The sequence below is a fragment of the Balaenoptera borealis genome (genome assembly GCF_965194805.1).
Source record: "Balaenoptera borealis genome assembly, chromosome: 14".
Taxonomy (NCBI): Eukaryota; Metazoa; Chordata; class Mammalia; order Artiodactyla; family Balaenopteridae; genus Balaenoptera; species Balaenoptera borealis.
This window is the reverse complement of record NC_138875.1, coordinates 20,142,989-20,165,490: the sequence shown is the minus strand read 5'-3', so window position 1 is coordinate 20,165,490 and position 22,502 is coordinate 20,142,989. Positions and strand designations below refer to the sequence as shown.

General features: G+C 39.7%; 1 pseudogene across 1 annotated transcript; it reads left to right on the top strand.

The window, feature by feature from the left end:
• The first annotated feature begins 19,538 nt into the window (after positions 1-19,538).
• Positions 19,539-22,136, top strand: LOC309611096 (carbohydrate sulfotransferase 9 pseudogene; annotated as a pseudogene). The gene has a single exon. The product of its transcript is annotated as a carbohydrate sulfotransferase 9 pseudogene (transcript).
• Positions 22,137-22,502: the final 366 nt, after the last annotated feature.

Here is a 22,502-nt window from a genome sequence, read left to right as displayed (position 1 = left end):
CCTTTGGGCAAGAAGCATCAGGGCAAAATTAAAATCTCAGAGCCTCTTTATCGAGTTAAACGTAGTCTGGAGGATATGCAGTTCACCTCCATTAATACCTATGTAAAGTCAAAATGCCTTTTTATTAAGAGCCAAGTCTAATTACCTATAATGCTTTTGCAATACCTTTGACTGAGTATGTCCAAGGACATGAAATTGAACAACTCACATGTCATGTTTATTAAACTGCTCCAGGATGATGTTAACAGAGTAAGACTGTCTATTCCCAAAAGATGACCTGAGAGGTCAAAAGACTACATCACAGGCTTTCATAATCAATCCCAATCACCATGTTTGCACATTGTCTATGTTCATTTTGACAATCACTTACTGTTTTAAGTAAAGATGAGACAATAGAAGTCAACTGCATTGGTTCACACCAATCAGTAAGTGTGAAGTGATTACCTACTAACATGACAAAAAAGAGCAATACATAAAAATTATGTCCTTGAAACATAACTGATAACCATGAACACCAGCTGGCAAAAGCTCCTGCACACAGTAGATACTCAAAATGTATTGATTTGAATGTGAAAAAACAGCAAATAATTTGATAACAAAATTTCATGTTAAAATACTTGGTATACACCAGTTGTTCTCAAAGGATGATCCCCAGACCAGTATTATCAGCATTGCTTGGGAACTTACTAGAAATGCAAATTCTCAGACCCCACTCCATAGCAAATGGAATCTGAAACTCTGGGCTGAGGCCCAGCAACTTGTGTTTTAGTAAGCCCTTTAGGTGATTCTGACGCACATGAAGGTTTGAGAACCTCTGGTGTGGACTACAAATGCTAGTGGTTCTGGAGAGTCTAAGGGGATTGCTGAAGATGGAGCGACAAGGCAACGCGGCACCAAGGAGGCAGCAGGGTCAGACTTCCTACTCTCCCAGTGCAATTAAGATGATAAAAGAAAATTAATCACTGCTTGTTATAAACAGTATGATTAAACATTGTGTTCATTTTGACCTCATCCAAATCAGAAGAAGGAGGGCCAATCGACCTAGATAAAGAAAACAACACAAGTCAAAGAACTCTTCAGGGGGGCTGGGGGGGACTGTTAAAGTATGGTCATGTTTGTGATGTAGAGTGCAAAATGGAACACGGAAGGGATGGCTTTCTGGCAGAATTTGGCTGAGGCTAGCTAAATGCTTACTAATAACACAGGAAGATCACACTTCCAAGCCCCCCTTAAGGTTAAATTGGGACCTTAAGACTGGGATCTGGCCAACATAATTGTAGGTTGCAGGGATATTTGCCATATCCAGGCTTGAAAACAAAACCCCTGTGTGACCCTGGTCCTCTCTCACCCCTTTCTGCAGTGATGGTGGAAAGACTGAGAGTGGCATCACCGCACTATGCTCAAAGCCTGGATCCCCACATCACTGCTTGAAGGAACGCTGTGCAGGAGAGCTACCTAGGCAGATGTGGACCAGGAGTAGTGGTGAAAAACCATAAGCTCCTGAGATGGTGAAGTTGTTACCACAACATAGCCTAACCTACCCTGACTAACACACTCTAGAAGTCACCAAGGGATAGCGATGGGATGTTCATGACATTCAAAGGCAAAATTCAACAAAGCCAAAGAGAAGCAAGAAAAACTGCACTTTTCCAAGCAGTTGGACCAAGCAAATTCGCAGACCCAGAGCACAGTCTTTCTAATTTGTGATTTGAACCAATGGCCCACTCTCCCGTTCATTTACAACTAGAATTCAATAGATATACACAATGAGTTCTTCCCATCCAGACAAGCAACACTCAGAATCCTACCTCCCTCTAAAGAGACTTAGCCTTCTCACGAGCCACAGCTATCAGCGTGGACCCCAGAGACGGGCATGGGACGCTAAGGCTGCTGCTGCAGCCACCAAGAAGCCTGTGTGCAAATACAGGTCACTATCCACACGGCCCCTCCCAGGAGCCTGTGCAGCCCGCCACTGCCAGGGTCCTGTGATCCAGGGACAACTTCTCTGGGAGAACGCACAGCGCACCTCAGGCTGGTGCAACGTCATGCCGGCCTCTGCCGCCACAGGCTCGCCCCACATCCGTATCCCTCCCTCCCCCCGGCCTGAGTGAGCCAGAGCCCCAGAATCAGCTGCTCCTTTAACCCCGTCCTGTCTGAGCGAAGAACAGATGCCCTCAGGCGACCTACACGCAGAGGCGGGTCCAAATCCAAAGAAGAGAAAGGGAAATTTCTCCCAGCAGCCTCAGAAGCAGCGGATTAAAGCTGCACAAACAACTTGATGTACCTGCATCTCTAGATACCTGAATAGACAATGAATCATCCTAAATTGAGGAGGTGGACTTCGGGAGCAATGATATATATATTTTTTTCCCCTTTTTCTTTTTGTGAGTGTGTATGTGTGTGTTTCTGTGTGTGATTTTGTCTGTATAGCTTTGCTTTTACCATTTGTCCTAGGGTTCTGTCTGTTCGTTTTTGTTTTTTGTTTTCCTTATTACTTAAAAAAAATTCTTTTTCTTAATAATTATTTTTTATTGTAATTATTTTATTTTACTTTATTTTATTTTATTTTAGCTTCTTCTTTCTTTTTTTTCTTCTCCCTTTTATTCTGAGCCGTGTGGAGGACAGGCTCTTGGTGCTCCAGCCAGGCATCACGGCTGTGCCTCTGAGGTGGGAGAGCCAAGTTCAGGACCCTGGTCCACAAGAGACCTCCCAACTCCATGTAATATCAAATGGCATAAAACTCCCAGAGATCTCCATCTCAACGCCTAGACCCAGCTCCACTCAACAACCAACAAGCGACAGTGCAGGACACCCTATGCCAAACACCTAGCAAGACAGGAACACAACCCCATCCATTAGCAGAGAGGCTGCCTAAAATCGTAATAAGGCCACAGACACACTAACACACACCACCAGATGTGGACCTGACCACCAGAAAGACAAGATCCAGACCCATTGACCAGAACACAGGCACTAGTCCCCTCCACCAAGAAGCCTACACAACCCACTGAACCAACCTTAGCCACTGGGGGCAGACACCAAAAACAATGGGAACTATGAACCTGCAGCCTGCGAAAAGGAGACCCCAAACAGAGTAAGTTAAGCAAAATGAGAAGACAGAGAAAAACACAGCAGATGAAGGAGCAAGGCAAAAACCCACCAGACCTAACAAATGAAGAGGAAATAGGCAGTGTACCTGAAAAAGAATCCAGAATAATGATGGTAAAGATGATCCAAAATCTTGGAAATAGAATAGAGAAAATACAAGAGACGTTTAACAAGGACCTAGAAGAACTAAAGAGCAAACAAACAATGATGAACAACACAATAAACGAAACTAAAAATTCTCTAGAAGGGATCAATAGCTGAATAACTGAGGCAGAATGGATAAGTGACCTGGAAGATAAAATAGTGGAAATAACTACTGCAGAGCAGAATAAAGAAAAAAGAATGAAAAGAACTGAGGACAGTCTCAGAGACCTCTGGGACAACAATAAATGCACCAACATTCGAATTATACAGGTCCCAGAAGGAGAAGAGAAAAAGAAAGGGACTGAGAAAATATTTAAAGAAATTATAGATGAAAACTTTCCTAATACAGGAATGGAAATAGTTAATCAAGTCTAGGAAACACAGAGAGTCCCATACAGGATATATCCAAGGAGAAACATGCCAAGACACATATTAATCAAACTATCTAAAAATTAAATACAAAGAAAAAATATTAAAAGCAGCAAGGGAAAAACAACAAGTAACACATAAGGGAATCCCCATAAGGTTAACAGCTGATCTTTCAGCAGAAACTCTGCAAGCCAGAAGGGAGTGGCAGGACATATTTAAAGTGATGAAAGAGAAAAATCTACAACCACGATTACTCTACCCAGCAAGGATCACATTCAGATTTGATGGAGAAATTAAAAGCTTTACAGACAAGCAAAAGCTAAGAGCATTCAGCACCACCAAACCAGCTTTACAACAAATGCTAAAGGAACTTCTCTAGGCAGGAAACACAAGAGAAGGAAAAGACCTAAAATAATAAACCCAAAACAATTAAGAAAATGGTAATAGGAACATACATATCGATAATTACCTTCAATGTAAATAGATTAAATGCTCCAACCAAAAGACATAGACTGGCTGAATGGATACAAAAACAAGACCCGTATATATGCTGTCTACAAGAGACCCACTTCAGACCTAGGGACACAGAATGTGTGCTACAGAATGAAAGTGAGGGGATGGAAAAAGATATTCCATACAAATGTAAATCAAAACAAAGCTGGACTACCAATTCTCATATCACACAAAATAGACTTTAAAAAAAAGACTATTACAAGAGACAAAGAAGGACACTACATAATGATCAAGGGATCCATCCAAGAAGATATAACAACTGTAAATATTTATGCACACAACACAGGAGCACCTCAATATATAAGGCAAATATTAACAGCCATAAAAGGGGAAATCAACAGTAACACAATCATAGTAGGGGACTTTAACACCCCACTTTCACCAATGGACAGATCATCCAAAATGAAAATAAATAAGGAAACACAAGCTTTAAATGATACATTAAACAAGATGGACTTAACTGATATTTATAGGACATTCCATCCAAAAACAACAGAATACACATTCTTCTCAAGTGCTCATGGAACATTCTCCAGGACAGATCATATCTTGGGTCACAAATGAAGCCTTGGTAAATTTAAGAAAACTGAAATCATATCAAGTATCTTTTCTGACCACAACGCTATGAGACTAGATATCAATTACAGAAAAAAATCTGTAAGAAATACAAACACATGGAGGCTAAACAGCACACTACTTAATAACCAAGAGATCACTGAAGAAATCAATGAGGAAATCAAAAAATACCTAGAAACAAATGACAATGAAAACACAATGACCCAAAACCTATGGGATGCAGCAAAAGCAGTTCTAAGAGGGAAGTTTATAGCTATACAAGCCTACCTTAAGAAACAAGAAACATCTCAAATAAACAACCTAACCTTACACCTAAAGCAATTAGAGAAAGAAGAACAGAAAAACCCCAAAGTTAGCAGAAGGAAAGATATCAGAAATAAATGAAAAAGAAATGAAGGAAACGATAGCAAAGATCACTAAAACTAAAAGCTGGTTCTTTGAGAAGATAAACAAAATTGATAAACCATTAGCCAGACTCATCAAGAAAAAAAGGGAGAAGGCTCAAATCAATAGAATTAGAAATAAAAAAGGAGAAGTAACAACTGACACTGCAGAAATACAAAGGATCATGAGAGATTACTACAAGCAACTCTATGTCAATAAAATGGACAACCTGGAGGAAGTGGACAAATTCTTAGAAATGCACAACCTTCCGAGACGGAACCAGAAAGAAATAGAAAATACGAACAGACCAATCACAAGCACTGCAATTGAAACTGTGATGAAAAATCTTCCAACAAACAAAAGCCCAGGACCAGATGGCTTCACAGGCGAATTCTATCAAACATTTAGAGAAGAGCTAACACCTATCCTTCTCAAACTCTTCCAAAATATAGCAGAGGGAGGAATACTCCAAAACTCGTTCTACGAGGCCACCATCACTCTCATACCAAAACCAGACAAAGATGTCACAAAGAAAGAAAACTACAGGCCAATATCACTGATGAACATTGATGCAAAATTCCTCAACAAAATACTAGCAAACAGAATCCAACAGCACATTAAAAGGATCATACACCATGATCAAGTGGGGTTTATCCCAGGAATGCAAGGATTCTTCAATATACGCAAATCAATCAATGTGATACACCATATTAACAAATTGAAGGAGAAAAACCATATGATCATCTCAATAGATGCAGAGAAAGCTTTCAACAAAATTCAACACCCATTTATGATAAAAACCCTTCAGAAAGTAGGCATAGAAGGAACTGTCCTCAACATAATAAAGGCCATATATGACAAATCCACAGCCAACATCGTCCTCAATGGTGAAAAACTAAAACCATTTCCACTGAGATCGTGAACAAGACAAGGTTGCCCACTCTCACCACTATTATTCAACATAGTTTTGGAAGTGTTAGCCACAGCAATCAGAGAAGAAAAAGAAATAAAAGGAATCCAAATCGGAAAAGAAGAAGTAAAGCTGTCACTGTTTGCAGATGACATGAAACTATATATAGAGAATCCTAAAGATGCTACCAGAAAACCACTAGAGCTAATCAATGAATTTGGTAAAGTAGCAGGATACAAAATTAATGCACAGAAATCTCTTGCATTCCTATACACTAATGATGAAAAATCTGAAAGGGAAATTAAGAAAACACTCCCATTTACCACTGCAACAAAAAGATTAAAATATCTAGGAATAAACCTACCTAAGGAGACAAAAGACCTGTATGCAGAAAACTATAAGACACTGATGAAAGAAATTAAAGATGATACAAAGAGATGGAGAGATATACCATGTTCTTCGATTGGAAGAATCAACATTGTGAAAATGACTCTACTACCCAAAGCAATCTACAGATTCAATGCAATCCCTTCAAACTACCACTGGCATTTTTCACAGAACTAGAACAAAAAATTTCACAATTTGCATGGAAGCACAAAAGACCCCAAATAGCCAAAGCAATCTTGAGAAAGAAAAATGGAGCTGGAGGAATCAGGCTCCCTGACTTCAGACTATACTACAAGGCTACAGTAATCAAGACAGTATGGTACTGGCAGGAAATATAGATCAATGGAACAGGATAGAACGCCCAGAGATAAACCCACGCACATATGGTCACCTTATCTTTGATAAAGGAGGCAAGAATATACAGTGGAGAAAAGACAGCCTCTTCAATAAGTGGTGCTGGGAAAATTGGACAGGTACATGTAAAAGTATGAAATTAGAACACTCCCTAACACCATACACAAAAATAAACTCAAAATGGATTAAAGACCTAAATGTAAAGCCAGACACCATCAAACTCTTAGAGGAAAACATAGGCAGAACACTCTATGACATAAATCACAGCAAGATCCTTTTTGACCCACCTCCTAGAGAAATGGAAATAAAAACAAAAATAAACAAATGCGACCTAATGAAACTTAAAAGCTTTTGCACAGCAAAGCAAACCATAAACAAGACCAAAAGACAACCCTCAGAATGGGAGAAAATATTTGCAAATGAAACAACTGACAAAGGATTAATCCCCAAAACATAAAAGCAACACATGCAGCTCAATATCAAAAAAACAAACAACCCAATCCAAAAATGGGCAGAAGACCTAAATAGACATTTCTCCAAAGAAGATATACAGATGGCCAACAAACACATGAAAGAATGCTCAACATCATTAATCTTAGAGAAATGCAAATCAAAACTACAATGATATATCATCTCACACCGGTCAGAATGGCCATCATCAGAAAATCTACCAACAATAAATGCTGGAGAGGGTGTGGAGAAAAGGGAACACTCTTGCACTGTTGGTGGGAATGTAAATTGATACAGCCACTATAGAGAACAGTATGGAGGTTCCTTAAAAAACTAAAAATAGAACTACCATATGACCCAGCAATCCCACTACTGGGCATATACCCTGAGAAAACCATAATTCAAAAAGAGTCATGTACCAAAATGTTCATTGCAGCTCTATTTACAATAGCCAGGACATGGAAGCAACCTAAGTGTCCATCAACAGATGAATGGATAAAGAAGATGTGGCACATATATACAATGGAGTATTACTCAGCCATAAAAAGGAACGAAACTGAGTTATTTGTAGTGAGATGGATGGACCTAGAGACTGTCATACAGAGTGAAGTAAGTCAGAAAGAGAAAAACAAATACCGTATGCTAACACATATACATGGAATCTAAAAAAAAAAAAAATGGTCAGAAGAACCTAAGGGCAAGATGGGAATAAAGATGCAGACCTACTAGAGAATGGACTTGAGGATATGGGGAGGGGGAAGGGTAAACTGGGACAAAGTGAGAGAGTGGCATGGACATACACACTACCAAATGTAAAATAGATAGCTAGTGGGAAGCAGCTGCATAGCACAGGGAGATCAGCTCGGTGCTCTGTGACCACCTAGAGGGGTGGGATAGGGAGGTTGGGAGGGAGGGAGATGCAAGAGGGTAGAAATATGGGGACACATGTATATGTATAACTGATTCACCTTGTTATAAAGCGGAAACTGACACATCATTGTAAAGCAAATATACTCTAATAAAGATGTTAAAAATAAAAAAAAATAGACTCAGCCTTCTGAGTGTACAATAGAACAGATCATTCCCCTTGAGCCCTCTCAGAGTGGACTGGATTTGAAAAATACTTTCACTCTAGCAGGAGGAGAGACAGTAGTGGTTTCCCAGTTTTCAGAGTTGAAGGATGATCATTTTGACCATCACTGCATGATCTTTCTTGATCCTTCTCCTTACCACGATACAAGAGAAAATGATTCAGTCAGGGTTTTTTTAGACAAACAGAAGCCACCCTAGATATCTCAGGGAAGAAGAGATTAAATACAGGAAATTGGAGGCTTACATAGATATTGGGAGGGCTGTAGGAGTGATGGTCCGGAGGGCTGCTGGCTCTCAGGAAATCAGAAAAGTCAAGAATCAGAGGGTGGCTGCTGCCAATGATTTCAGCTGCCTGTAGCTCCAACAGGTAGTCCTTGGAAAGATGCCTAGAAGCAGCTCAAAGCTGCTGCAAATCATGTCGGTTACCTGCAGTAATGAAGTGACTTTCAGGAAGACCCAAGAAACTACCCACAAACCCCCACATCTGCCATCTGCTGACACCTACACACCTTTCCACAGCGGATGCTGGAGAAGAATGGCTGTCCCTTCGATGTGCCTTCCAGACCTCACCAAAGTGACTCTTATTTGCAGAATCTAATGGGAACCCTTTTGGTTAGGAATTCGAGAAATTTAATTTCCAGGATTTTAGCCCCTGGAATACAAAAGGAAAAGAAGAAGAGCAGGGACAGTGCTGAGATCAACAGACCAAGTCTGACACAAATAATGAGTTATGTAAATGAAAACCAGAGGGGACACGAGGCCAGTTAAACAATCTCTGTAAACAACTCCGTGGGACTGCATTCAAGTCTTGGACAGCTGGCAAAGCAGAGCACTGGCTGTGGTAGTTTAGGTGGTTGTCTCCAAATATATTACTTTCCTAAAGTATTGGTTAGGATTTTATTGGTAGTAACTAACCAGAACCAACTCTGGTTAACTTTTTCCATCTCATTGCTCAGGCAAAATGGCCATGACAGGCTCTCACCTGTCCCAGTTTTAGCCACCTCAAAAAAAAAACAAAAAAACAAAAACCCTTATCTCTTCTCTCTCTACAGTCACTCCCAGGGAAGACTTGACAGCTCTGCTTGGGTCAAAATGATCATACATCCACTCTGAGCCAAAATCTCTGGCCAGGGGGATGGGTAAGTCTAACTGATCAGCCTGGGACAGGAGGTTCCAATGATTTACAGACCTCCAACACTACAAGGAGTGCAGAAGGGGCCCTTCCACCAAAGGACAGACAAAAAAGACTAGGAAACCATACTGAGAGAACAGTCTGCTTCAGTTGGGCTGACTGGTGATAATGGACAGAACTGGCAAACTAGAGAAGCCAAGAGAGGTCAGATTTATGTATATAATAACAGATGAGGAGGTCATCTAGAAGGAAATAGATGGGAGGGGAAAGGGGACTGCAAAGGAGGGCAGAAGAAGAAGGAGGGAGAGCAGGAAAATACAACAGAAGCTCAGACCTCTTCTTCCTTTTCTACTTGCCTCTCTTCCTTCTCTTCCTTTCTCCATCATTCATCTCCTCAGTCAACTTTTCCCTATGGGACCTCAGGGGCAGAAGTTCCTAGACCCTCCCGAGAACTATAAAGATGACTCATCTGTTAATCTAATAGAGGATTATTGTTATGAACTTTAGTTTCCAAGAGAAAGATTCATATTTCCTTAACTTTGGCTAGATATCCAGCTCAGAACAATCAATCAACCACATTCTGCTGGGCAAGGTAAGGGCGAACAGAGACCGAACCCCATGTTTTAAGAGACACAATCCTGGGATGCTAATATACCCTAGTAAGTTGCAGCCTAACCAATCACATGGGCCAGGTCTATGTTGTCACTGTTCTCTGGAGCTTTCCATATCAGAAAATGGAGTACAAAGTGTAGGGTAACAGTTAGGAGATGTAAGCGCAGGCCTTTCTATTACCGCCTTTCTCCTGTATCTATAAACATTTTGACTTTTCAAATGTGGCTCAAATGAAAGTGAAGAAAATCGGATAAACAGTAAACTCAGTTGCCGACAAGAGGATGATTTAAAAGTGCTACATAGAAGGTAACGTGGCATCCATATTTCTGCCTAAAGGGAGATTCATTTTCTGCTCAGGCTTTGGTCTGACAACAGGAACAAATTTTTTAAAACCATCTCTATGACCAAAGCATGGGAAATACCACACATGGGAGAAGAAAACAAACACAGGAAACAAAGGGAGGATGTGAGGTTCGTACAAACAGAACAGAAAATCATTCGCAGGGAAGGAAGGCTGGTGACAGAAATCTTTATGGTATATTGTGTTATTGGACTTCCTACAAGCAGTGGTTCCCAAGGACGGGACCCACCATGCCCACCCTCCCTTCACCAGCTTGCCATGAGAGTCCAAAATTTCAGAACAGGGCTCATCGGACTTGAGTGCCTATATTGGTCAGTTCCACACTACTTTGTGAGCCAGTAGACAGAAAGATGGATTCATATGAGCCAAGCCCCTGTCGCAAGACAGAGAACTGATCAGAGACCTGCTCCTCCTCCCTGTAATTCACAATCTCCCTGGACTACACATCTTCTGGCTCACCCCATAAGTCCCCTCCACAGCACAACCATCTTTGTTTCCCCAGAATCACCCTGAGGACTAAATGGCTTTAAGATTCCTCTTCTTAATTTATATTAGCTAGTCTTTCTATATAAACATCCCTCCATATCTCTCTTCACAATTGGCCCTCCCTTCTTCCCCACCAACAAAGCCAGCCATGTTCTTTTCCCCCAGAACTTACCTATTTCCTATTCTAGCTATTAAAAAGGGAACTTGGGAGTTAGACAAGTTGAAGTTTCTTAGAGAATTTAATTTGGGATGGCAGGGGTAAATTCAATCAGAAAAGAATAGAATTCACACTTCACTCTTTAGCCCAGATTCAGACAACCTCAAAGCACACAAAAAGAAGGACCTCTCATAGAATTTACCAAAATCTGACTGTGTATTAGAATTGTTGATGCATGTCTCTAACTCCTCCAGCAGCCTAAACAAGCAGGAACTTTATCTTATCTGTCCTTGTATCCTTGATAATACCCAGCAAGCAGCTTTATCTAAATACTCAGTTTGCTGAATGGAAGAGCAGGTGACACCCAAAAGCAAAATGGATTAGGAAAATAAACATGAGTTAATCTACTGGTTCAGGTGGGAAATTCCACTCCGTATGGCTGAGCAGCCATACATATCCATGGAGCAAAATGAGAAGTGTACTGCCATTGGTTCATTATGACTCTCCAGAGTTAACTAAAACCACCTGGTTATTTTTTTCTTCGCTCCCCTGTGTTCCATTTTATATCACACACCAACCACGTCTCTGGCTCAGCTCCCCCAGCTTCCCATCTGAAAAATGAGACAACTCTTTCCGGCCTCTTCACAGGCGTCAAGTGAGTCTTGACAACGTCCCACGTGCACACACTGCTCCATGTTCTTTTCCTGCTCTTGTCAGGGGAAGGAAGTCAACTGCTCCGCTTCCTTTAAAAACGTTCACACCCCTTCAGGTGATTTGCATAGCAACGTCTGTCCTGGAAAGCTGTTCCCTGAAAGAGTGAAAGCGCTTCCTTTTAAACACAATCATAGAGTAGCATATGGCACAGTGGCTCCCTGAGAAGACGGTGCTCTCGCTTGGGTCTCAATTCCCTCTCTCCACCTGGCGTCCCAGACAGCTGTGTCAGCTCCATCTGCCCACAGTGAATTCATCAGGTGAATGCCCCATTTCCTTAATTGAGGTTAAGCTAACCCAAGTAATCAAAGACAGGTACAGAATGTTCCCTGTCATAACTGTGCCTCTGATTATATGATACCAGCAACTATCCCTGCGCTCAGAAGCCGCACTTTCACACCTGAAAAGCTTAGCACAGTGAATGAAGAGACAGGTAAAGATGACAGGCAGGTTGCTTTGCAAGGACTCATGGGTTGACTGCAGGTGTCGTTCTTCCTCTTTAAAGTAATTAGGAAGCTCTTACTCACCCTCAACAACTTTGACATGTAACATACCCCAAATCCTGCCTGGGAAGACCCATGCCCTCTTCAGCATGCAAGTCTTGGGGGAGTCAATGACCTGCCTTGCCTGGTGAGAGATCTCAGGGACCCTCTCTGGTGACAGCTGGTGCTGGGCCTCCAGATCCTCGCCACTAGCCCTATATTCATTTATCAAGTACTCAGTTAATTTGGGCACTGGGAATGCAATGGAGTATAAGATGGACAAAGACCCTGGTCTCTTAGTGCTTATATTTCAGTGGAGAGACAGATAATTAATAGGTACACAAACAAATAAATTTGAGAGTTCAACAAGTGATAAAAATTCCAAAGAACGCAGAGTAATACAGTGTGAAGCACAGGATAGGGGTGGGGGGATTTGTAGAGGGAAGCAAGGTCCAGTGGGCAGCGGGTAACAGACTCGGTAAGAAAGAATAGGACAATCCTACTGAGGGGTGTAGCTCCCCAAACAAATGTCATTTTGGAATAAGACTTTGCTTCTTTGGTCACCAGACTCTCCCCTTAAAGTTGCTGGAACTTTGGTGGTTAGGTCATATATACAGCAGGCTAATATAAATATTTCTTTTTTTAAAATACCTATGGAATAATAATAAAAGTAGTGTACAGATTAGTCCAAAATGGGGGGAAAAAAACATATAGCAACATTCTCCAACCAAACAGAAAAAAAATTAATGACCTCTTATACCTCTCAGAAGAGGTAAGAAACTAGATAAATAAATAGAGACAAAGATCTACTCTCAATGGAGACAAATTAATGTGTGTTTTAGCTGGGAAGCTGGCTAGAGCATTAATATATAAGTGGAGGCTCCCGCCTCACTATAATGGGCTGTAAAAATGGTGCTGTTCAACTCCAGGTTCCAGATGTGACTCTGTATAAGCTAAAGGTAAATGGCACTAAAACACATGCTCACTCTTGTTCCATACATAAATAAATGCCTTGGTTTAAATTTCAGCATGCTACAGGGGAAAAAAAAAAACAAAACTTTTTTTGTTATTTATCACTCCCTGCTGTCTTCTAAGGCAGGTGGGTCCTGATACCTGGAGGATTTGCTAAATGCAAACTTCATTCTCGATGCAACTTAGAGAAATAGTAAATATTAGATGGGAAATACTTGGAGAAAGAGTAAATATTGGGTGAGAGATTGCAAGTATGAAAAGAGCAGCATGTTTGAACAATAAGTTCAATCACATATCTGGGACATGACTTGACCTCCAAAATGACATCAAGCCTAAATGATCTTTAAAATGAGTTATATGCTACTTAATCTTCCTAGAGCATGAAAAAAATAGAAATCTTTCCAAAGAATCCTCAAGGCTAACCTTTTCCTGAAACCAAAATCAAGGAATAGTACAGAGCCATCTTACTTAATAATATGGATGACCAAACCTCAATAATATTGTATTAAAAGAATAATAAAGCCCAAGCAAGTAGATTTTATTCCAGGAATGCAAGAATAGTTCAACATTAGGGGATTCATTAATGTTATTTCTAATACAGAATAAAGAAGAAAACCTATATCATCCTCTAAATAGATGATAGAAAAGCATTTGATAAAATTCAATACTTATCTCTTATTTTTAAAAAAGTTTAATGAGGTAAAAAAGAGAAGGAAACTCCTTGATAAACAGTATCAACCTACAGTAAATTTCATATACTGAAATTCTGAAGCATTTGCATTAAAGACAGAACAATAATGATCAGAATCACCAGAATTACTCAGCATTGTTCTGAAAGACCCAGCCAACGCTATAAGACATGGAAAGGAAATAAGAGATGTGAATATTTAAAAGGAAGAGATAAAACTTAATTTGCAGATGACACAATTTTCTTTTTAAAAAATCTATACTGGGTCCCTTTTTTATACCTAACATAAAAATGAATTATATATGGTTAAATATCTAAAACTTTAAAATGTGATAATAATATGATCTTGGGATAGATTATAAAATTATAAACTATTCCTATGGAAATTTGTTTCTAGACACACAAACTAGTTCTTAGGGATACATCCTGTAATATTTACATGTAAAATAATATAATATTTGGAATTTGCTTCCAAAACACCAGGGAAAATGTATGAAATAGTGAGTAAAATTACAGTGTGCTCATAAAATAACTGTTGAATCTGGGAGATGTGTACATATGGGAGTTTATTATACTGTTCTAATTTTGTGTATGTTTAAAATTCTTTATTCTCTATAATAATTCAAAAATATTAAGTCTGCATAGAAGAAGTGAGAGTTTGAGTTGGCCCTAAAGAACATGATACACAAATCCCCAGTTTTCATTCTCTGTAATTCTTCTGGGAAAAATAAATCTTATATTTTAACTTGTCTCATTATTTTTATCCCAAGTCTCTGAATTTTGTGGTTTCACTTTCTTTATTTCAATTAATCAACTTGTTTTTTCCATGAAAGAAAACCAATAGCAACTTGACAGAATCTTCCTAGTTCTTTTCCCAACCTACTCACAGCCTCAGAATAAGGAAGTTCACAAAGTATCCTTTGGGGGTTTTCTTCCCCTTGAACTGGTTCTTTTAGTTCAATACACACATTCATCATTGGTTCATGCACGGCCCATTTTCTTTAGCTATTTTTAATAATGTAATAAGCACCTCCAAACCCATCACCCAAAACAAGCCAGGACCTTGAAGATAAGCCACCACCAGTGGTGTCTCCTTATCTCAAATTTCTGCCTCCCCGACATCTGCCCAAAGTAACCACCACCCTAAATTCCATACCCATAATTCCCTTACTTTTCTTTTTATTCAGTTCACTTGTGCCATCTTAGTTCTCTCCAACTTAATAAAAAGGTTATCATGCCATAATATGTTGGAACCTACTTTTTTCACTTAATCATATATCACCAAGATCCATCCATTATTATGGGGTCACTCTGTAGTTTACTTAATTTATCATATAATATCATTGTATGAATACTCTCCATTGATTCATCCAGTCTCCGATGGGCATTTGGATTGTTTCTGGACTTTCACTGTTATCAAAGATGTTATGAACCATCCTCTACACATCTCCAGTTGTACAAGCTTGAGAGTTTCTCTTGAGTATATGCTGAAGAATAAAACTGCTGGGTGACAGGAAATGGAAATGGTTCCCCTTACTTTCCATCTGAAAAATCTTTCTTCAGGAACCCTGCCCCATGCTTGTACCAGGAGGGTGACATTTCTATGCTTTGTTGTGATTTGTCACTGGCTCTTTCTTCCAGCTCTTCTTTTTCCAGCCCTGTGGTAATCTAAGAGATTTGTTTTCACATTTAGTGCTTCAGAATATTGAAGAAAAAGTACTGACAGAATCATTCTGAGTTTGGAAAGCTCTAAGCATCTTTAATTGGCACAACTTTTGCAGTCAAAGTGGTGGAGATTTGACTGCTAGCTACCTGCATTTCTTTTGGGGGTTGTAATCACAAAAAATATATATATATGACCTTTCTCTCCATATACATCAAATCTATTCCAACTTTCATTTTAAAATAGAGTATTGAAACAAATTCATCCTAAATTTTTTTATGTTGTGTTTATTGTTCCCCCACTTTTTTTGAGATGGACAAGATTTTTAAATCAGTGACACTTCGGGAGCTACTGAGATTTGTAAATTCCTTAAAGCTACACTCTTCTCATATTTTATGACATGAGCAAAACTACTTGAGAAAATTAATAATCTGCTCCCTGACTTGAATGAGAAAATGAGTAAGGAATGTCAGATTTTTCTCCCCATTTTCAGTGTCTAAACCACATGCTCACCTTAAGTTAACTATCACCTCTAGAATCAGGTGCTGGCTAGATGATGTGGGGGAATTTTTTCCTTTTCATTTTAATCAGGGAAAGAGGAACATGAGTACTTGAAAATTCATAATATTAAGTTTAATTAGAGTTTCTTAAATGCTGTTTTAAATTAGGATAATTTTAAATTATTGGATGTGACAACTATATAAACATAAAATGCTTTAATTAGAGGCTTGTTTGTGTGAGAGGAAAAAAAATCCACTCGAAGCATCCATCTGTCATTCTGCATTAACTTCCAACAGTCACCGATTCCCACTGGACCACTGAATCTTAGCAATAAGTCTGTACCTATCATCCTCTCTCTGCAATTTAATCCTCACCTGCTTGTGGCCAGGTCTCTGCTCTTTAATGGGAAAAAAAAAAAAATCAGGGCAACAAATTCAAGTTGAATTCTCATTCAAATTCATTGCAACTCCTACTGTTTCTGAATTTGCTTATGTTATCACTAAGCACAGTCCTTCTGGGCCTTCATAAATATCGTGCCACGTTGCCCATGAAATAAAGGTTGTGTGAGTAGCTCAATCTTAAAGGGTGAGAAAATGAACAAAAATAAAATCTCCAAGTCTCCCTCAAGTACTGATTAACCTTTTGAAGGCACTTTCTCCTCTTAGAATCTGATAAAAATCTATGCACTCTTTCCCATAATCAGAAAAAAGATTTAAAAATCCAAAAGCACAAAAAAGTCTGCATACAAATTCAGAGGGCTGGTGTAGCTCCTGATGGTCACACCCATCTGCCCTCCTTGAATCCACCCACTCAACCTTAAGAACCACCATAAGGTTCAGATTCTAACTCTTGTGAGGTAAAATATTCATTAATCAATAAGTATGTGTGGAATACCTACCAGGCGTCAAATACTGTGCTAGACACTAAAAGCATGGTCAGACCTGGCCTCTGCCCTCATGATGGTCACAATCTCATGGAGGAAGCAGACAGTACCTAAATGACCATGCCAACAGTGCAGAAGAGGAATGCTGTCAGAAGTACAAAGAGAATGAAGGCTGAGTGCCCTGAGAGCCAAGAAATGGGGATTTGGCCCAATCAGGAAGGTTTTAGAAGACTTCCCCGAAGTTGTGACAATGGAGCTGAGGTAACAGGTGGAGGGATGGAAAGAACATTTGAAGGGGTAGGAACAGCAGGTTCAAAGGCCCTGTACTTAGAGGGAACATTGTATATAAGAAAGAGTGGTTAAGTACAGAGAGGGAGAGAGAGAGGCACAAGCTAGGCTGAAGCAAGGATAAATTATGCAGGTCTTTACAGCCATGCTTTAAGACTTTTTTTTTTTTTACTTTATTTTGGAGCAATAGGAAGTCATTGAACAGTTTTAAGCTGGGAGATAGGCAACATAATCAGATTTGAATCCGATAAATTCATTTTGCATGTAGTGTGGAGAACAGATGGGCAGAGGACCAAAATGGATACTGAAAGATCAGATTAAATGTCACGGCAGTAGTCTAGTAAGAACAATAACTAGACAAGGGTAGCGACTGAGGAGTTGAGTGTGGTTGGATTCAAGAGAAACTGAGTTGGGATAACTAACAAGATGCTGTGAAATATTGGTTTTTCATCATGCGCCAATACATTGACCAATACATTGACCAGTGCCTGCCACATAGTAGGTGCTCAGCAAGTATCCATTGAACAAATGAAAAAATGAATGAACGAGGTGACAAATAATGGATAAACATAAAAGTATAAATAGGTCAAAGATTTTTATATAATTGTAACTGCTGAAAGAACATGGGGTACAAAAGTTGCTCAGGTAGAGGTAAATAAGTAAAAACATAGTATGTGGACGAAAAATTTGAGTTGGTTTGACCCTGAATGGGGGGAGGGTGATGCTGAAGGGCCGATTTTGACTTTTACAGGTTCTATAAATTGAAAACGAGTGAGGAAATGACTGGGAGCAAAAGGCTGAGAGAAGAACAAGGAGAGAAATTAACTTTTGCTTAATATGAACAGTCTGTGAATTTGTAACTTCTTTAGAATGTGGCAGAACAATAATGATTTGGGAGGAAATTTTACTAGAATATAAACCCAGTATTAATAACCAGCCCTGTGCACAACAGTCCCGAAACCACTTAAATTGGTACATTCTTTCATTTCAAAAACCAGAAAATTAGGTTGCTGTGTGGAAATGTCCACACTCAAGATATTTTAGAAAACTAACAACTGATGTAGAAATAAGGCTCTGGAATTTCATGTCTTTGATGCAGCCATGGCCACTGGAGTCCAACCTGGGAGATTCTTAATAAATCACTGTGGATACTGGCCCTTTAACAACCCAAATCATTCACCTTGATTCCACCTTGATTTCACCTTGATTCCACCGAAACAGAATGCATGTGATGAAACAGGACAAGCTCTATGTTTCTGTTCCCCCAACCTAACTATGTATAAAAATTCCCATAAGATTTTGATCAACTAATAAGAAGGCAAATGAATGCACACATAAGGGAGATTCATTCTTACTGCTAGAATCTATATGCATTGAATGGTTTGGATCTTTATTACCTTTGACTTTTGCTCTTAGATGGAAAGTTAAATTAATGACCATATTCACTGTATATTTTGAAACCAACCTTTGAAATTTTTAGAAAGGGGATGGATTATATGGAGGCTTCATTCTCCCAATAGAGCTCCACGTCTGAAGCTACTGTTTAATGAAGATTACAGGCTTAAAGACAGTCCCTCAATAAAGCTGGAGTTAGTAAAAAGCCTCAGAACTTTTCAGAAGTGGAAACACTAGTGGAATGGGGGATTCAGCATTCACTGAACAGTTCAACAGAGAGGTGGTATCTCTTATATTAGGACAAGAAATAAAATGCAACCAGTTTTTCCCCATCATCATCTAGGCTAGGGTTATCCAACATTTCTGTGAATAGGTGCTGTTTTTAATTTCCCCCAAGGTCTCATGCCTTTGGGGTGTGACTTGGTAACTATGTGACTGGAGAAGGAATATAGAACTTGAAATTCCTGATTAAAGATGATTGTAAGGCATTAGTCTGAATACAAATCCAGAAAAGAGAAGACACTGTCATTTTTTTCTGCCATCCTCCCTGACCACCGATGGCTTAACTAAAGCAATTGACTTTGAAATTGTATTAAGTAAAGCTGTGATGTCCACTGACCTACTAGTTGGAGATTTCCTGTGCTAAGTTTCCTTGTTCTCTTTCTGGGCAGTAGCTTGACCTTTAGGCAGGTTGGGAAGAGCCTGAAATCTTTGTGATGAGAATTGATTGCAATGGAAGTAGACTGCCAACTCAGCACCCAGACAGTACTCTTTGCAACTACTTCTCCCAAACAACTTGATCCTCAAAGTGGTCCAATTCTATTGCAAATGCTCAGCACGCTCCTTAGTGCATCCAAGGCAGAGATGTCTAACTCAAAATATATGATGGATGCTGTCTCAAAGATGGGTAACAATAAATAAGGTGAAAATTAAGATTCCTTTACCGTTCTTCTGTACTCAACTCTTAATTATCCACATTAATGAAGGAATCAAGGGATGAATAGTCCAAAATAAAGGATAATACAAAGTAATTTATATTTGGCTTCAGTATTCATTATGAGATTTTAAAGGTGAGCAAATTAACTTTCTAATTATGGCTTGGCTTTTCAGAATGAGTTTGTATTCTCAACTGGCTTCTGTTGAAAGCCAGCTAGTGGTGTGCTAGAAACCAGGAGAAATTTGACCTGGAATTTATAATTTTCTGTACATGATGCATCCATGTATTATCACAAGCTGATATGTTCTGACATTTAGAGAAGATCTGTATCATTCCAATGGTCTCTGGAGAACAATGGTGTAATGTAAATTGCATAGATACAGAATCAGATACTGTATTAGACATACTAGACTTCAAGACAAAAGTATTACTAAAGAGAGTCATTTCAACAGGAAGATGTAACAATCCTAAATTTACATCTAATAGTATAACCCCAAAATATGTAAAGCAAAAACGTTCTCAGAACTAAAAGAAGAAAGAGACAAATCTTCAGTCATAGTTGGAGAATTTAACACACTTTGCTCAATAACATAAATAAGCAGACAACAAATCACTAAGGCTATTAAAGACTTGAACAATCTACAAGACATCTAGACCTAATTGACAATTGTGAAAGACCACATCCAACGACCGCAGAACACACAATTCTTTTGTGTTCCTATGGATCATTTACCCAACCTTGAATTCTAGATACCATCCTAACATGTAATCTTTGGTACATCACTTTGCTTCCATAAGCTTCAGTTTTCTCAAATAAGAAATGTAAAAAATAGTACCTGTTATACAAACTGCTGGGGATATTAACAGCGAAATATAAACTAAAATACCATGTTAAAATGAAAAGCACCATACAAATGTTAGTTACCAATGTAATAAAGGATTGAGAATATCTCAATAGGAATAGCTTATGGACCACAACTGGTTGAAAGACTATACTAGGGCATTTGTTTTAGGGCATTTGTTTTAATGCTGATATTTGCATAGCCCAACACTGTTTAACTTGGAGTGTAAGTTTCTTGGGAGTGGTTGGGGAATGGAACTACTGATGAAAACAATGGGCCATTTTACAGATGCTGTTTTCCCTACTTCCATTGGCAGGCATGGAACAATAAGATAATACCTGAGATTAATTACCATTTTCATTTTCACCAGTTCACATCTACTTAGCTACTACCATTTGTTGAACTGAGTATAAAAAGTCAAATAGCCTTTACACCACAGGTTTTTCACATTTTAGAATCTACAAAAGAAAATATTGTCAGGGTCTAGACCTAGTTAGCTTGGACAATGAGTAGGAAAAGTTCTTTCCTGAGGTTTTTCAGTTTTAATCTTTAATAAGCTATCTTATTAATCACTATCTGAAAGTATAGTATTCCTACAGAGAACTGTTCTGAGGACTGAATGAGATAATAAGAGACAGAACTATGCACCCTATAATACTCTATGCAAAATGCAAGGGATTATTATTTATTCAGCCGACTTATTGAGAATCTATTTTATCAGCACCTGTAGTCAACACACAAACACACACATGCATGCACACACACACACACACACACAAAGTGTACTGTGGAGAAGTATACAAAAGTAGAAAATGTAAACGACTGAGTAGAATAAAGGTTAAAGGGATGACATCAAGAAGCCCTAGAAGTGGCAGCGACGCAGCCCCAGTTGGGCGGACGGGCGAGGGCGAGCGCCGGGCTCAGCGCTGCCCCAGCTCCCGCACCGCCCTCCTGGCCACCCCGCGGCCTGTGGCAGGTGGAGTCCGCGAGAGTTTGCCCCGGAGCTCGGGGAGGTTTCCCGCTGAAACTCCGCTCCCGTGAAAGCAGTACCAGCCGGCGCCCTCCGCTCCCATAGCTGCTCACGAGGTTACTTCACGGAACGAGCACTTAAGAGGAAAAGAAAGGATCAAAACTCTGTGGAAAACCAAGCTATGTGGTCTTCAGAAATGAGACATGCAGCCATCTGAAACGGTCATGAATCCCAAACAAGTCTTCCTCTCAGTGCTGATATTTGGAGTAGCAGAGCTACTCCTCTTCATATATTTGCAAGCCTGGATTGAAGAACAACACACAGCCGTGTGGATGACAGGCTTTAGGTGCTCCAGCCAGGTGTCAGAGCTGTGCCTCTGAGGTGGGAGAGCAAGTTCAGGACACTGGTCCACAAGAGACCTCCCAGCTCCATGTAATATCAAGCGGCAAAAATCTCCCAGAGATCTCCATCTCATCGTCAAGACCCAGCTCCAATCAATGACCAGCAAGCTCCAGTGCTGGACACCCTATGACAAACAACTAGCAAGACAGGAACACAACCTCACCCATGAGCAGAGAGGCTGCCTAAAATCATAATAAGGCCACAGACACCCCAAAACACACCACCAGACGTGGACCTGCCCACCAGAAAGACAAGATCCAGCCTCATCCACCAGAACACAGGCACTAGTCCCCTCCACCAGGAAGCCTACACAACCCACTGAACCAACCTTAGCCACTGGGGGCAGACACCAAAAACAACGGGAACTACAAACGTGCGGCCTGCGAAAAGGAGACCCCAAACACAGTAAGTTAAGCAAAATGAGAAGACAGAGAAACACACAGCAGATGAAGGAGCAAGGCAAAAACACACCAGACCAAACAAATGAAGAGGAAATAGGCAGTCTACCTGAAAAAGAATTCAGCATAATGATAGTAAACATGATCCAAAATCTTGGAAATAGAATGCAGAAAATAAAAGAAACATTTAACAAGGACCTAGAAGAACTAAAGAGCAAACAAACAGTGATGAACAACACAATAAATGAAATTAAAAATTCTCTAGAAGGGATCAATAGCAGAATAACTGAGGCAGAAGAACCGATAAGTGACCTAGAAGATAAAATAGTGGAAAT